Consider the following 10468-nt stretch of genomic DNA (forward strand, 5'->3'; position numbering starts at 1 on the left):
GATTGTAGTATGAGCGATGAACGCTTACGTGGATTATGTATGATGTGCTGTTTTTAACCATGCATTATTTCTCTACCTTTTTTCTCTATCTTTGTAGATGAAGTGGTATGCGGTGGATAGAGGTAGATGTCCAGGAGTCTACGATTCATGGTCTGAATGCAATGAACAAGTGATTTACTATGAAGGCAGCTCCCACGACTCGTTCAATAGCAGAGAGAAGGCAGAGTATCATTACAATCAGTATGTGCTTAAGCAGAAGTGAAAATCTGAATTAGTGGGTTCAGTGGATGGGTTGACTGGGTGTGCTAGCCAGAAACGGCTTATCGGGTTTAGTGGATAGAAGAACTTGATAATTCTTCTTCAGTTTGTGATAATTGTGGTGTTGCTTTTATCTTGTGGTCACATGTAGAAATGCATTGGCCACTTTATTGTTCAGTAAGTAGGCATTTGTACTAAAGAGCTACCAGCTTGTGATCTTAAAAGAAGTTCGTGTGAATTATTTTATGTAATGGTTATGTGACTTTGTTGTTAGGCACTGAGACTTGAAATGCTTGTTTGTGTATTGTATATAAATTTTTGCGACAGGGATCAGGGGGAAAGTAGTAAAATGTTGTCTGGGAATGGATCTTTGCCGAGAGCTGCTCTCGGCAAAGCGGCATGCGCAAACTATTGGCTCTGGCATCTTTGCTGAGAGCCACTCTCGGCAAATAGCCGACGGAACCAGCCAACGTGAAAGTCCCTTTATTTTGCCGAGTTGTATTGTTTGGCTCTCGGCAAAGTCTTTGCCGAGTGCCCGTGTCCTGGCTCACGACAAATTCCTGTTTGCCGAAGAGGTGTACGCCGGGTTGCTTTTGCCGAGTGTAGTACTCGGCAAAGGCTTTGCCGACGGTTATAGGCCCTTTGCCGAGTGTCCGTGGCACTCGGCATATAACTAGATTCCAGTAGTGCATGTATGAGGAGCCAAAAAAAATATTTTGTGCCTCAGTCTATTAGCAGCTTTCCACATCCACTTGAACAAAAAATGATCTTCTTCAAGACAAATTTGGCGATACATTTTGATGGAAGAAAACTTAGCACCCTATCCTGCCCAATCCAGATATCATTTCTTTGTGTGCATTTCCAGCAACACCAGTAGTTCATTGTACTGGACAAGAGCTTGCCCTCAAAGTGGGATCCTCTGAGATTATCCCACTTTCAGCTGTAGGGCCATCGTTTTTGACAAATGAATGTAACTCAGTGAATTTGCTAACCAGAGGTTCATCTAACCATCTTTCTTTTCAAAGCAGAGTACCTTTACTTTACTTTAGACACACTAACCACTCATACGTCCTATATTATATTTTTAGTGTTGATTATTGGTGCAAGTGCATCGAATCGTTGCTAGGGTTGGGACCGATTCCTCTCGGCTTTGTGTTCACACCTTGTTTTCCACTACTCCTATTTCTTATTGTAGTTTTTGTCCTGATTGGTGCAATGTTATTTGGTTGTTAGGACCTAAGGTTAGTGATCTAAACGCTTTTATATTTATTTACGAAGGGAATATAATATAAAATATGTTCAGGAGAGAGCGATGAAGAGCTAAGGTTTCCCCTCAGGGACGTGCTTTCGTGGTGATTGAAAATGCCGTCGGGAGGGTGGAAGACAATGAGGTGCTGAGGGTGGAAATACCTTCAGGCGTTGGATCTCGCCATCTTCTCAGCGTTGAAATGTTCATTTGTCAGTACTTCGGACGGTTTTCAAAATACGAGCCTCCAACAATGGATTACTATCTTCTTATAGTTTTTTTTGCCAATTCGTGTTGTTGGATTCCTTGTTACGCATGACCGAACGATGTTTTCTTCTTCATTGTCTTTTTTTGGCGAGGGTTTTCCTTTCTTCATTATCGGCTGGTCCGTCGTTGCTTTCTTCGTCGCTCTCTGCATGAGTATATAGCCAAAAGCTCTTGCACTAAGTTACAAAGTTCGCAAAGTTACAGCCAACAACTCTGGCTTGACAATGCGTGTCCACTCCACCAGTAACATAATGCAGATGGCCGTCTGACGAAACTTTAGGATTAGAAGAAATCTCAGTTGTCGTTTAAAATTAAATCCTCGCCTCACCAGACTGCAAGTTCCAGCAGACTTTTCACGTCCTCTCCTACTTGTATTTTATGGCAGGGCGAACGTTTCCTTAGAAGAAAATAGGCTTTCGCCACACTTTATAAATATAGTAATGATCCATACAATCAACATCCAAACTCCGAAAATAAAAATAACTGCTGGGGCAACAGCACAATCACATCCAAAAACACAATAGAAATAGAAAAAAAAACCACCTAGTGGTTGCCGACAAGCAGCCTTACAAACCGTGGTCGCGCTACCTAGTGTCGGTATCAAAACTGGCCGATCTTGGGTAGGGGGTCCCGAACTGTGCGTCTGAGGATCGAAGGTAACAAAGGACAATGGGACACAGTGTTACCCAGGTTCTGGCCCTCTTAATGGAGGTAAAATCCTACGTCCTGCTTGATTGTATTTGATGAAGAGGTTACAAGAGTTGATCTACCTCAAGATCGTAATGACTAAACCCTAGATGCCTAGCCTATGAGAATTCTGATAGCCTGTACGGACTAAACCCTCCGGTTTATATGCACATCGGAGGGGCCTAGGGTTATACAGAGTCGGTTTGTAGAGGAAGGAAATTACATATCCAGATACCAATCTTGCCATCGACGCATAGGGGAGTCCCACCCGGACACGGGGGAAAACCTTCCGCTTTGTATCTTCACGACCCATCAGTCCGGCCCATATCGAGTAACCCGGACCTCCGAGGACCTCCTAATCCAGGACTGCCTCACCTAGAGAGTGAGTGCCAATGCTGCAGAAAAGCAAGGAATTTGAAGGAGTCAGACGCCTATCACGGAAAGACCCGCTCAATCATTATTTTATTATGTGTCATTGATGACCCACAAGTGTAGGGGATCTATCATAGTCATTTCTATAAGTAAGAGTGTCAAACCCAATGAGGAGCAGAAGGAAATGATACGAAGTTTTCAGTAAGGTATTCTCTACAAGCACTGAAATTATCGGTAACAGATAGTTTTGTGATAAAGTAATTTGTAATAGGTAACAAGTAATAAAAGTAAATAAGGTTCATCAAGTTGGCCCAATCCTTTTTGTAGCAAAGGACAAGCCTGGAAAAACTCTTATATAAAGGAAAGCGCTCCCGAGGACACATGGGAATTATTGTCAAGCTAGTTTTCACCACGCTCATATGATTCACGTTCGGTACTTTGATAATTTGATATGTGGGTGAACCGGTGCTTGGGTACTGCCCTTCCTTGGACAAGCATCCCAATTATGATTAACCCCTCTTGCAAGCATCCGCAACTACAAACGAAGTATTAAGGTAAACCTAACCATAGCATGAAACATATGGATCCAAATCAGCCCCTTACGAAGCAACTCATAAACTAGGGTTTAAGCTTCTGTCACTTTAGCAACCCATCATCTACTTATTACTTCCCAACGCCTTCCCCTAGGCCCAAACAATGGTGAAGTGTCATGTAGTCGACGTTCACATGACATCGCTAGAGGAAACACAACATACATCTCATCAAAAATATCGAACTAATACCAAATTCACATGACTACTTATAGCAAGACTTCTCCCATGTCCTCAGGAATAAATGTAACTACTCACAAATCATATTCATGTTCATAATCAGAGAGGTATTAATATCCATAAAGGATCTGAACATATGATCTTCCACCAAGTAAACCAACTAGCATCAACTACAAGGAGTAATCAACACTACTAGCAACCCACATGTACCAATCTGAGGTTTTGAGACAAAGATTAGATACAAGAGATGAACTAGGGTTTGAGATGAGATGGTGCTGGTGAACATGTTGATGGAGATTGACCCCCTCCCGATGAGAGGATCGATGGTGATAACGATGGTGATGATTTCCCTCTCCCGGAGGGATGTTTCCCCGGTAGAACAGCTCCGCCGGAGCCCTAGATTGGTTCCGCCAAGGTTTTGCCTCGTGGCGGCGGAGTTTCGTCCCGTGAGCTTGCTTATGATTTTTTGTCGGACGAAATACTTCATATAATAGAAGATGGGCACCGGAGGCCTGCCAGAGGGCCCACGAGGCAGGGGGCGCGCCCCCACCCTCGTGGATGGTGGGTGGCCCCCCTCTAGTGCTTCCTTCGCTTAATATTTTATATATATTCTGAAAATGAATCCCTGGGAGTTTTAGGACTTTTGGAGCTATGCAGAATAGGTCTCTAATATTTGCTCATTTTCCGGCCCAGAATTCCAGCTACCGGCATTATCCCTCTTCATGTAAACCTTGTAACATAAGAGAGAATAGGCATAAGTATTGTAACATAATGTGTAATAAGAGCCCATAATGCAATAAATATCGATATAAAAGCATGATGCAAAATGGACGTATCAACTCCCCCAAGCTTAGACCTCGCTTGTCCTCAAGCGGAAGCCGATATCGAAAAATATGTCCACATGTTTAGAGATAGAGGTGTTGATAAAATAAAATACGGACATGAGGGCATCATGATCATTCTTAGAACAGAAACATATATATTGTCATATGATTTTTATGCTAAAGTAACAATTCATCCACAATTTCAAGCATGTATCAGAAACTTCATTGGAAACTAACAAACTATAATCTCGGCCATTGAAGCAATTGCAATTTATCATAACATCGGAAAGAGTCAATATAATAGCTTTTCAGCAAGTCCACATACTCAACTATCATTTAGTCTTTCACAATTGCTAACACTCGGGCAATATTTATGGGTATGAAGTTTTAATCGAACATAGAGAAAGATAGGGGCTTATAGTTTTGCCTTCCAACCTTTTACCTCAAGGGTAATGTCAACAATAATAGTTCATGAAAACCCACATCCAATTAGCTATATATATCAGGATCTTTCCAACACACAGTGCTTTCCAAAGGATAAAATGTAAAAAGGAAAGGTGAAGATCACCATGACTCTTGTATGAAGTATAAGACAAGAATAAAAGGTAGGCCCTTCGCAGAGGGAAGCAGAGGTTGTCATGTGCTTTTATGGTTGGATGCACGAAATCTTAATGCAAAAGAACATCACTTTATATTGTCACTTGTGATATGGACCTTTATTATGCAGTCCGTCGCTTTTATTTCTTCCACATCAAAAGATCGTATAAAGCTTATTTTCTCCATACTAATAAATCATACATATTTAGAGAGCAATTTTTATTGCTTGCAACAATGACAACTTACTTGAAGGATCTTACTCAATCCATAGGTAGATATGATGGACTCTCATGGCAAAACTGGGTTTAAGGATATTTGGAAGCACAAGTAGTATCTCTACTTGGTGCAAAGAATTTGACTAGCATGAGAGGGAAAGACAAGCTCAACATGTTGGATGATCCATAACAATATAATTTATTTCGGATGTAAGAAAGCATAACCCATTACGTTGTCTTCCTTGTACAACCTCAACATTTTAGCATGTCATATTTTAATGAGTGCTCACAATCATAAAAGATGTCCAGAATAGTATATTTATATGTGAACACCTCTCTTTCTTTATTACTTCGTATTAATTGCAACGATGACCAAAACTATGTTTGTCAACTCTCAACAACTTTTATTCATCATACTCTTTATATGTGAAGTCATTACTCTTCATAAGATCCATATGATCTCTTTATTTTTTTATTCTTTCTCTTCTCTTTTATTTTTATTCCCTCCAGATCATGGCAAAATAATCAAGCCCTTGACTCATAACTAATCTTTATTATATATAGCTCATGGACTCGATTACATAGAAGGATCATAAAGCAAAACTCAAAACTAGATCATACTAAAAATTATTCTACTAGATCAAGATATAACCAAAAGGATCGAACTAAGAAAAAACGGTAAAGATAAAAGTGTGATGGTGATACGATACCGGAGCACCTCCCCCAAGCTTGGTAGTTGCCAAGTGGAGTGCCCATACCCGATACTCTGTTCTTCTTTGTTGGTGAAGAAGATGTTGGTGATGATGGATAGTCGCACATCGAGCATAGGAGATCCTCCAATTTTCGGATAATGCCCTTGAGTGCGATGATATGCTCCTTCAACAAAATATTTTCACTTATGAGATACTTGTTTTGAATGCGAGCTAACTCAATCATCTTGAAAGCTTCAATCTTCGTTGAGGTAAAGAGATTGTGATGAGGTTGAAGGATGTCTTTGTCTTCTACTGCCGGAACTTGATCCCCCATGGCCTTCTTGATCCCATCATCCTTGTTGATCTCTCCGGGATCTTCTCTCTTCAGCTCTATATTCATTAGCCAAGCATCGTTGCCCTCATTGTTGGAGGAGGGAGACGACATGATGCCTGGCCTTGACAACCCTGGCAGAAAACTGCTCGAAACAAAAATAGGAGATATTTGCGTGGTACGGTGATCAAAACCTTCGGGAGATTATATAATGAATTTTTACCGACCAAAAGAAGTATCATGCAAGAAATTGGAGTTCGGAGAGCACACGAGGTGCCCACGAGGCAGGGGGCACGCCCTCCACCCTCGTGGACGCCTCGTGCCCTTCCCGGACTACTTCTTATCTTCCTATTTTCTTAAATATTCCAAAACGGAGAAAAATTGCTATTAGAACTGTTTTGGAGTCGGTTTACTTACCGTACCACATACCTCTTCTTTTTCGAAGTCTGAAACATTCTGGAAAGTGTGCCTTATGTATTCCTCCGGGGATACGGTTTCAATAACATTAGTTTCAACATTTATGGGATTACGTGAGATATAATGTTTCATTCTTTGACCGTTCACCACCCTCGGATTTGTGCCTTCGAAATTGTTGATTTTTATGGCACCAGAACGATAGACCTCCTCAATGATGTAAGGACCTTCCCATTTAGAGAGGAGTTTTCCTACAAAAAATCTTAAACGAGAGTTGTATAGCAATACATAATCACATACATTAAACTCACGTTTTTGTATCCTTTTGTCATGCCATCTTTTAACTTTTTCTTTAAACAGTTTGGCATTCTCATAGGCCTGGGTTCTCCATTCATCAAGTGAGCTAATGTCAAAAAGCCTCTTCTTACCGGCAAGTTTGAAATCATAATTGGGCTCTTTAATGGCCCAATATGCCTTATGTTCTAGTTCAAGAGGTAAGTGACTTGCTTTTCCATAAACCATTTTATACGAAGACATACCCATATGATTTTTGTATGTAGTCCTATATGCCCATAATGCATCATCAAGTTTCTTGGACCAATTATTTCTAGATCTATTAACAGTCTTTTGCAAAATTAATTTAAGCTCTCTATTACTTAATTGTACTTGACCACTAGACTGCGGGTGATACGGAGATGCAATTCTATGATTAACATCATACTTAGCAAGCATCTTACGAAAAGCACCATGAATAAAATGCGAACCACCATCAGTCATTAAATATCTAGGGACTCCAAACCTCGGAAAAATAACTTCTTTAAGCATCTTAATAGAGGTGTTATGATCAACACTACTAGTTGGAATAGCTTCTACCCACTTAGTAACGTAATCAAGAACAACTAAAATATGTTTATACCCATTAGAGGAAGGAAACGATCCCATATAATCAAAGCCCCAAACATCAAATGGTTCAATAACAAGTGAATAATTCATAGGCATTTCTTGACGTCTACTAATGTTACCAATTCTTTGAAATTCATCACAAGACAAGACAAACTTACGGGCATCCTTGAAGAGAGTAGGTCAATAAAAATCAGATTGCAGTACCTTATGTGCAGTTCTATCTCTAGCATGGTGTCCTCCATAAGCCTCGAAGTGACACTTGCGTAGGATCTGTTCCTGTTCATGCTCAGGTACACAATGTCTAATAACACCATCTGCTCCTTCTTTATAAAGGTGTGGGTCATCCCAAAAGTAATGTCTTAAATCATAGAAAACCTTTTTCTTTTGCTGGTATGTGAAGCTAGGTGGTATAAACTTAGCAACAATATAATTAGCATAATCAGCATACCATGGAGTACTACGAGAAGTACTTATAACATTTAATTGTTCATTAGGAAAGCTATCATTAATAGGTAGTGGGTCATCAAGAACATTCTCTAACCTAGACAAGTTGTCTGCAACGGGGTTCTCAGCTCCCGTTCTATCAATAATATGCAAATCAAATTCTTGTAGCAAGAGAACCCATCTAATAAGTCTAGGTTTAGCATCTTTCTTTTCCATAAGATATTTAATAGCAGCATGGTCAGTGTGAACAGTTACTTTAGAATCAACAATATAAGGTCTGAACTTATCACAAGCAAATACAACTGCTAAAATTTCTTTTTCAGTAGTAGCATATTCTTTGGGCACTGTCTAGAGTTTTACTATCATATTGGATAACATTTAATTTCTTATCAACTCTTTGTCCTAGAACAACACCTACAGCATAATCACTAGCATCACACATAATTTCAAAGGGTAAATTCCAATCAGGAGGCTGAACAATAGGTGCAGAAATCAAAGCTTTCTTAAGTATTTCAAATGCTTCTACACAATCATCATCAAAGACAAAAGTAACATCTTTTTGTAAGAGATTAGTTAGAGGCCTAGAAATTTTAGAGAAGTCCTGAATGAACCTCCTATAAAAACCGGCATGACCAAGGAAACTTTTTATACCTTTAATGTCCTTAGGACACGACATCTTTTCAATAGCATCAACTTTAGCTTTATCAACTTCAATACCTCTTTCAGAAATTTTATGCCCCAAGACAATACCTTCATTAACCATAAAGTGGCACTTCTCCCAATTCAAGACAAGATTAGTTTCTTCACATCTCTGCAAAACTCGATCAAGGTTGCTTAAGCAATCATCAAAAGAAGTTCCATAAACGGAGAAATCATCCATGAAAACCTCAACAATCTTTTCACAAAAATCAGAGAATATAGCAGTCATACATCTTTGAAAGGTAGCAGGTGCATTGCATAAACCAAAAGGCATACGTCTATAAGCAAAAGTACCGAAAGGGCAAGTAAAAGTTGTCTTTTCTTGATCCTCTTTTGACACAGGTATTTGAGAGAAACCAGAATAACCATCTAGAAAGCAAAAATGTGTATGTTTGGATAATCTTTCTAGCATTTGATCGATAAACGATAAAGGGTAATGATCCTTTTTAGTAGCTTTATTTAATTTGCGGAAATCAATTACCATTCTGTAACCTGTAACAATTCTTTGTGGGATCAATTCATCTTTATCATTAGGAACAACAGTAATACCTCCCTTCTTAGGGACACAATGGACATGACTTACCCACTAACTATCAGCAACGGGATAAATTATACCTGCCTCCAGAAGCTTTAGTATTTCTTTTCTTACCACTTCTTTCATCTTAGGATTTAACCGTCGTTGGTGATCAACAACCGGTTTCGTGTCTTTCTCCAATTTTATTTTGTGCTGGCATAGAGTGGGACTAATGCCCTTAAGATCATCAAGAGTGTAACCAATAGCTGCACGGTGCTTCTTCAGAGTTTTCAATAATTTCTTTTATTCATGCTCTGAAAGGTTAGCACTAATAATAACAGGATATATTTTTTTCTCATCAAGATAAGCACATGTAAGAGTATCAGGTAATGGTTTAAGCTCAAACACGGGATCACCCTTGGGTGGAGGAGGATCCCCTAGGATTTCAATAGGCAAGTTGTGTTTCAAAATAGGTCCCTGTTTAAAGAATACTTCATCTATTTTCCTTCTTTCATTCATAAACATATCATTTTCATGGTCGAGCAAATATTGGTCTAATGGATCATTAGGAGGCACGGCAATAGAAGCAAGACCAATAATTTCATCTTTAGTGGGCAATTCTTTATCATGGGGTTGTCTACGAAATTTAGCAAAATTAAATTCATGAGACATATCCCCCCAAACCATTAGTAACAACATCCTTTTTGCAATCTATTCTAGCATTAACAATATTCAAGAAGGGTCTACCAAATATAATGGGACAAAAGTTATCTTGTGGGGAACCAAGAACAAGAAAATCAGCAGGGTATTTAACTTTCCCACACAAGACTTCAACATCTCTAACAATCCCAACTGGTGAAATAGTGTCTCTATTAGCAAGCTTAATTGTAACATCAATTTCCTCTATCTCAGCAGGTGCAATATCATGCATAATTTTTTTGTATAAGGAATGAGGTATTGCACTTGCACTAGCACCCATATCACATAAGCCATGATAGCAATGATCTCCTATTTTAACAGAAATAACAGGCATGCCTACAACATGTCTATGTTTATTTTTAGTATCGGGTCTAGCAATTCTAGCAGCTTCATCACAGAAGTAAATAACATGCCCATCAATATTATCGGCCAAGAGATCTTTAACCATAGCAATACTAGGTTCAACTTTAATTTGCTCAGGGGGTGTAGCTGTTCTAGTATTAATCTTATGAACCACAGTTGAAGCTGTAGCATGA

Source organism: Triticum aestivum, chromosome 5A, assembly GCF_018294505.1.
Source record: "Triticum aestivum cultivar Chinese Spring chromosome 5A, IWGSC CS RefSeq v2.1, whole genome shotgun sequence".
Classification (NCBI taxonomy): Eukaryota; Viridiplantae; Streptophyta; class Magnoliopsida; order Poales; family Poaceae; genus Triticum; species Triticum aestivum.